This window comes from Vanessa atalanta, chromosome 17, assembly GCF_905147765.1.
Source record: "Vanessa atalanta chromosome 17, ilVanAtal1.2, whole genome shotgun sequence".
Taxonomy (NCBI): Eukaryota; Metazoa; Arthropoda; class Insecta; order Lepidoptera; family Nymphalidae; genus Vanessa; species Vanessa atalanta.
In genome coordinates this window covers 6,667,201-6,675,754 of record NC_061887.1, presented here as the reverse complement: position 1 = coordinate 6,675,754, position 8,554 = coordinate 6,667,201, and positions in this window count along the sequence as shown.

Here is an 8,554-nt window from a genome sequence, read left to right as displayed (position 1 = left end):
AAAGCATGACCAAACATAAACCATACTACTAAAACACAAACCAAACGTTACGCACACAATAATAAATAGTAGGTATATTGATTCAATCATTACCAAAAATATGTAGAATATAATTTTTTTCTTTTAGTAAAATGGTTTTATATGAAAGGGAACTTGATACCGTGAATCATAAAAAAGGTGGATCGTTCGAACGTTTTATGCTGAAAGATCGATGTCAAACTTTAAAATAATTGAAATTGAGCTTTAAAGGTAAGGTATCGTGTGCCATGAGATTTAAAAAAAACCTAGTAAATGTTATTTTGTAATAAACATACATATGAAATGAACAAACAGTTGTCATGATTTTTAAATATACTTATATCATTTTAATTGAAATAATAATATTTAGTATTTTTTTAAATTAAAATAACATGTATGAAGTGTGATTATTGATTCAGTTATCGACACCGTGTTGTGGCACTCCCGTCTCTTTCGTCTCGAGGCGCGGTGATACGAGCTGGTACTGCCTGGCACGGAGAAGCGCGTGATTTTGAACTGGAGAAAAAGATGGCGGACAAACTAGGAAGGACGGATAATTGCTGACTTTGCTGTTAAAGTTATAAGTAATATATGTATCGAGTGGTTTTAATATAATGGAAGTTAAGGTAATGTGAGTTGTTTTATTATACAGTAATAATGGCTTTGGTTAAGTAATTACTTGCAAATAACAATATTAAATTTTAATAAGACAGTAATTTTGAAATCTCGGAGATAACTCTATTTCATAATTTTTATATAGCTATTTATTATATTGTTTAAAAAGAAATAAAATAAATGAAACGAATATTAAAATATTCAAATAATTTTAATTCTTAATACAATAATACGTAATCCATACGTCATAATTTTGCAATCTAAGTATATTCTTACTCATATAATAAATATAGCACTATTAGGCCGGTTCTTCAGCGGGAGCACTCACCTGTCTTGTAACAGTTCAGAGCGCCGATTCTAGTGACAAATTGTCACTTTATCGTAATCGAATCGTAATATAATCGTTGATGCTCAGCCGTTTTCCTATTACATATATTAGCAACCTGTAAATTTCCCACTGCTGGGCAAAGGCCTCCTCGCCCTCTGAGGAGAAGGTTTGGAGCATATACCACGCTGCTATAATGCGGGTTGGTGGAATACACATGTCGCAGAATTTCGTTGAAATTAGACACATGCAGGTTTCCTCACGATGTTTTCCTTCACCGCCGAGTACGAGATGAATTATAAACACAAATTAAGCACATGAAAATTCAGTGGTTTATGCCTGGGTTTGAACCCGAAATCCTCGGTTAAGATGCACGCGTTCTTACCACTGGACCATGTCGACTCTATTTTAATTTTTCCTATTCTACAAAAATAATGAACAGTATCGATATAATCATAATCCATACAAATAAGCAGTATTAACCCTCATTTACTATAAAGCTTAGGTTTATTTTCGTGAGGAAAAGTCAGTTGTATTACAATAGAATCGGGAACGTATCATAACTGTTATAAGTTAGTAGTTTAAGACAGCAGATTCGAGCATTACATAAGTAAGGAAAACGAAGAGAGCATCAGTCCTACATTGCCAAAACAACTGACTCAAATTCTATAAAGGGAATTTCAGATTGTTACATTGCAAGCAAACGATCCCGGTGAGCCACCTTTCTGTGTAGTAGTACTTATATATAAATGAAGTTATAACTAACATTTAATCCTTTTTAAAAATAATCTAACATCAATACAGTTGATCTTTGGTAAATTCAAATACAATACCTTATCATAACTTATTAAGAGTACTATAATCTCCAAGCAAATATTCGTGTTTATAATTATTAAAATTTATCATATCATTAACATTGTAGTACATAAAATAATAATAATATAGGTATTTATTTAGTATTGATTCTTCTATGTATTATTTTTATTTACAGTTTTATTTTGTAACACAAAACAAGATATTCTCGTATATATATTATTTACATCTATGTATATCATTATTTATTTTTTTAATTATAAACATAGTTTTACTACATTACAAGTGATATTTATTTACTTTATTTTAATTAAGTAGGTTACCAACAAAGCACACAATAACACGGATAACATTAAAACACTTGGAATAGTACAGACAAAAATGTAGCCTTTATTACAGGTAACACAATACCTACAATACATAGAGCAACCGCTATATACACTCTAAAACTAAATACTTCTCTAAGCTCCACCATTTTCTCTGAACTCCACACAAGATAAGCAGGCATACATGTAAAATATTAAGTCATTCGCGAACGAGAACTCAATTCTTAGTCTATATCGAAGCAACCAGTTAAATAACCACTCAGCCTTTAAATAAAATTTTAAAATAGGTTATCAGATTATAATTGTAAATTCATTTTAAAACTAAGCCTACTCAATATTCATACGACTGGTACTATGTTATTGGTAGTATTGAACTTATTTTGATTTTAACGCAACCCTTGAATAACATACATATTTAAGAAATACTAACTACTAATAAATATTATTAAGATCTAAAAAATATTTTCCTGTAAATGTTTCACTGCTGGGCCGAGGTCTTCTATCCCTTTGAGGAGAAGCCAGAGTTTATGCCACCATGCTACTCAAATGCGGGTTAGTTAATATTCCTACATGTGGTAGAATTTGATTGAAATTAGATACACGATGTTATCATCCCGGCGTTTTTATTATAAAATTGAATTTAGTGATTATAATTAAAATATAAAAATTAATAGTGAAAATATACTAGCCATCAAAATAAAAAATATATATACAATTTAACAAATTAAATATAAACTATAACATCAACGCAAAAATAAAAACATAAAAAAACAACATCGTACATTAGGTACAACATAATTCATTGTTAGATATATTATTAAGTTTATTGAGAAAATAGAAGTGACATTATTAAAAGGTATTATTAAAAAACAGTGAGATGCTGTTACTTCTGTTGCGATTACTGAATTTATTATTCTAGACAACGCAAGATTTTTCAATCATTTTTTTTGTTAATCGGGGACGGTCAAAAATATTCAACGATTACTCTCAATAGATACAAAAAGTCTGCGATTTATCAGAGAAAAAACACATCGATATCCAATAAAAAGAGTTTTTATATAAATTTATTACTAAGATAACATATTTTAAACAAAAATCATTTTGAGTAGGAGAGTACTTATGAAATTTATATATTAAACATCATTCTACCGTTCAAGGGATGAGAGATTATTGTGCTTGCATGATGCTGAAATATAAATTCGTTGTGAATCTCATATTATAATCTAAAATTATCTTTCAAACGAGCGAAGGCTTTTGTAATTGGTTAAATATCGATTTAAAGATATGAAATTAAATGATTCCTATGGTTATTAACTAGGAGCCGAGATGGAAATTATAACACGTGAATCATAAGTCAAATGATAGAATTTGCACAACTATAGCGATGTTTTTTAGTTTCACAAAGCTATTGTTTAATAAAATAAAAATATATCAAAAAAATAAACGTCTTCGAAATAAAATAAGACCGAACGGTTTCCCATACCGAAAGTGACGTCAATTACCAAAATCATGCAAGCGATCAATCAAAAACACAACGTTTACTAAAACAATAATTTTATTAGTGCATTGTAATTGCATACGATATATGTATGTATTCTATAGATATAAGTATGTTGATATGCGTTTTATGGCGGTCGAACAAGTGGAACACTAACGGTAAGAGATCACTACTGCCGAGTGGGTACCCAGATAGGCTTACACAAAGCCCTATTACAAAGTGAACGTAATTACGTCGCAAGATTATTAAAAGCCGGTATATAGTAATTTCAATAGTGTTGTCTGATGTAGGGTTTTGACAAATGTCGTAATTCCATACAAATTCAACGACAATTCTCTAAAATACTTACCTCGGCTAACAAAATAGCCAGATATATAACAAACCAACTTACAATTAGTGATATATATGTTTAATATATAGTCTATATTCCTTTTATTATATATTATTTTAAACATATAGTGAAATATGTACATAACCCACATTTACCTAATAACAAATAAAAGTATTCCGTCCGTTTTGACCCAATTTTATGAAAGGATGACCAAATATATCCTCAGAAATCCAAGAATAAAGTAAACATAATTATTTCGGATCATTTATTGACCTCGGGCCCTAGGGTAGGCGCAAATTACTACGGAGGATATTTGATTATTCGAGGTTATAGTATATTTCATGTTAAGAACTAGTTATCTGGCTCTTCCCACTTCCTACAATGGGAAGTTGTAATTTCCAAACATATTTTTTCAATAAGCGTTTACTTCGCAAAAGGTGTAACTATGATTAGTTTCAAGTCAATCAGACCTTTAGTTTCGGAGATTTCGTGATAAGTCAGTAAGTGGTATTTCTCACGTATTTAGTACGTAAACAAAAAAAAACACATAATATCTAAAACTATTAATATCCTTGTACTACTTATCATGTGTTTTACTATCCAAATTTTAGTTGCTACTTAGTTTTGAACGCGTAATCCGCTGTAAATTTCCACGTCCCCTAACCATAAATCCATCACCTATCTTTCATATAATGATGAAATGAATGCAGTCTTAAGCAAACATTTTAGAATCCGTTCCAAATTTGAATATTGATCAAATTTGTAGATGTTAGAAAATATGATTTGATTAGCTCAGAACCGGTCTTTCAGATCAAGCCATCCAATCGGAATTGTAGAATTGAAGACAAAATAGAACGACATTTACAAGCAAAAATATATTAAAGATAACGTTATATTACATTCGCCTATGACTGAAATAGTTTTGACATTGTAGATTACGCGTAGATTACGCGTTAAGCCGTTAGCTATGTTCATTAAAATAGCTGTAATCTAAGAGCTATCAAGTACTTTGTTTATTTAGATTACAAAGTCATTATGTAAAGCATATTTATAGTTATGTATATTTTATTCACGACCTACTTAAGAGTAGTCAGGGGTTTGTATATCTCGATCAAGCCCGGGACTAGAGTGGCGATTTTTTGACGCAATCAGTGCAACCTCACGTCAACGTTTAAAAATTATAAATATGTCCCTAATATCTTGACGACAATGTATAAAATACTGCCCTGTACACAGTAAATAATAATATTACATTTTTTTCTGAAGCCGTCGTCAAACATCCTAAGGAAAAACATATCTTTTGGAATTTAAAAATTCTTCGGAATTAATTTATTAATGACAGGAAAATCTCAAGGTTGATTTAAAGTAAACCATTTCTATATCTATCTAAGGTTTGAATGAAAAGTTTATGGAGCAAATAATTCAAATGAGTTCCACGAATTTATATTGAATATAAATACATAGCAGTTTAATGTGGCCGTGTGGTAGACTGTTTTCTTTTTTAATTTCTCTGTTTCACAGAATTTTGCGTCCATGCATTCAGAGTTTTCTTTATGTTTTATGACTTCGTTATTTTCTAATTGTTACTGAAATTTATTTTGTCAATCAATTGAAATCAAAGAAATACGAGTAGTTAGTTAATTTTTGATCCTAAATTAATTAAAAGATCCTATATTTAAATTCTGTGATTTCTCACTGTTATTGAGAGATATCAAGTTGATATCTCTCAATAACAAACAAACTATAAGTTTCGCTGCGATATACATAAACAAAAACTTACTTATGCTTGACTTTAGTTTTAACGTTTCTAATAACCGAAGCGTAGGCGGTAACGTAACGTTTTCACATTATCCGATACGATATCGTTGTTGGACGACGATAACTGACAGCTGATAGCCAGCAACATGTGCTATTTTCACATATTTCCGACAAAATCGTTCCGATTCGGTCATTTGCTCCAAAGCTTCGTGCGGGCAGGTCATTATGGCAGACTATAATAGAAAACGTTATTTATTATGTTTGAAACGCAAAAAATAACTATAATAAGAAAAAATTGGATACATCCCATTTTATTTTTATGACTTTCATAAGTTTTATCCCAAAAGCAAGGTTTTGATTCTAACAGTTCAATTAATGTTATTGTGTCACATTTAAATGATAACGACGCCATGATGATGTTTGACAACCAAACAAGTAAACAAAACAAAAACGCACACAGAGACAATTTAAATGCACGTATAGCACACTTACAAATAATATCGTCCGATGAATCGCGGGCCTCCGATGGTGCCGCCAATACATCGATGTCGCTTCCGATATCCGAGAATCGGACAATATTAAAGACAGATACATATATCATACATTTTACTTCCTCCGATATCGGATCGGCGCCCGACACTGATATCGGATCGGATAATGTGAAAACACTTTAACTTATACGTGTAACAGAAACTTATAATATATTATAGCGGCTATATTTAGAAAAGAAAAAACTATTTGTGAACGACAAATAGTATAAAATGTCTGAGATGTTTGGGTTTTCTTTTTTTTTGTAACGTCTTTTGGTTCTACTAAATGGACAATGGAAAATACAAGTTGTTTATTATATATATTTTTAAAAAGAATGAAATATATAATCTTAATAGCTATCCAAGTGAATAGGTAAGTACATTTTTACCGTAAATACTAACCTAACTCAAACAATGTAAATCCTCTTTTGAACAAAGTTTTCAATAATCCAGTGTTCACAGCTTAACAGTTCGTAGTCGTCGCAAACTTGTAAAACATGAATTTTCACCTTTTTGGGATGATGCCAACATTAAAACAACTAGTTAACCAAGTTTTTCACGGGACACAAATAAAAATCTACTTAATTTTATATAATATAAAATAAATAATTATATACGTACAAAAACACATATTTATTTATAAATATACACAATATCTGCAGATACATGTGTCGTATCTGAGTTCCTAAAGTCAATAATGATTTTCAATTATATATTTGTGTCTATAACGAACTGTGAAATATTAGATACGGAAATTGTCAAATGAATGAAATATTTCTAAACAATATCTCGTTAACAAAAAACTCTATTTATTGTTTTAGTGGAATAAATCAATATGTCTGAAATGTTTGGTTTTTCTGAAGAGTGCATCGTAATAAAAGAAAACTAAATATAAACCCTATATTAATTTATTTTATTTTAAAAATAATTCAAAACTCCTTAACAAATAATTAAATAAGCAGTAATAAGCGTTAAGTGTTCTTCAAATTTAAATTTCTTCAAAAATACTTTTATTATTACAAGTTAAATAACTTAAATAAAAGCTAAATATAAATTAATAAGCTAATCTCAATTCTCTTTAGAGATATTTTCACAGAATTATAAACATGAATACTCGTCATACCATTGTGCAATCGACCTAACTAAAGAAAATATCCTTCGATTACTACATACATATTTTTATATCCGTTTGTTAATAATTTAGCATAGAGCTGTGAAATCCATGACGCGTTACATGAATTTAGCCATGTAAGATTTTAGTTATACTGTTATTCAAATGTTAGCTAGCTAACTAACTTAATATTGCAGCGAACCGGGGTTAACAGCAAAATCATCAGACACTATAGCACACATTCATACAATTTAACTCTGAGCACGGATTTTCAATACGTAATGTGTGTACAAGTAAATGTACTACCGACATTGATTTTATATTGTCACTGAAATATTTTAAGGACAATTTGAGTTGATATATTGCGTAAATTCAATTAAACATAACAGTGTACATATACTGCGACCCTTCGATACTTTATCTTATTTGAGACTACTGTGGATATTCGACAGGTGATACAAAAATAGCTCCTCTTATTATACGATGCGTGGGAGGAATCAGTATATAGTATTGGGAAAGTCTGTTATTTATATCTAAAGCTTTGCTTTGTGTTGGACACGATGTCCTTTTGTTGAATCTAAAACATGACGTTATCGAAGTTGTGCTGAATATTATATTGTTTGATAATGATACATGATTTTAAGTTGGCATAATAATTGTAAAAAATATAAAAGTACCACAATTCAAATATAAATAGTTTTATAGTAAACTACACAAACATTATTGTAGAACCTAGCTTTCTGATTTTATCTTATGATATTATCTTTTTTGATCTAAAAAATTTAACTTAGGTTCTGGTACTACGAGGTACTTTTCTTAGCCTAACCTGGAACTTTCTAGAACTCTAAAGTATAATAATAAACTATAATATAAACTATAATTAAATCATCGTTTGATTAACAAACTACTTTGATTAACATGGAAATTGTGTGATATTTAATATAAAGAACGGTTTTTAAGTTAATATGTTCCAAAGTTAACATATCAATTTTCTCGTACCAAGCAAGAGTTGACTTTATAACAAGAATCGTTAATTTTCTGTTACAAACAAGACGAATCAATAAATCCATTACTTTTATTTCTTGGTAATAGTATATTCACGCTGATTTATAAATTTATTAAGTACATATATTTTTTAGTTCAAAGCAATAATATAATGTAAAAAAAAGCTTTGAATTATTTAATTTCTGCTTAAGAACCTTTTGTCTGTACTTTAATGTTAATACTCA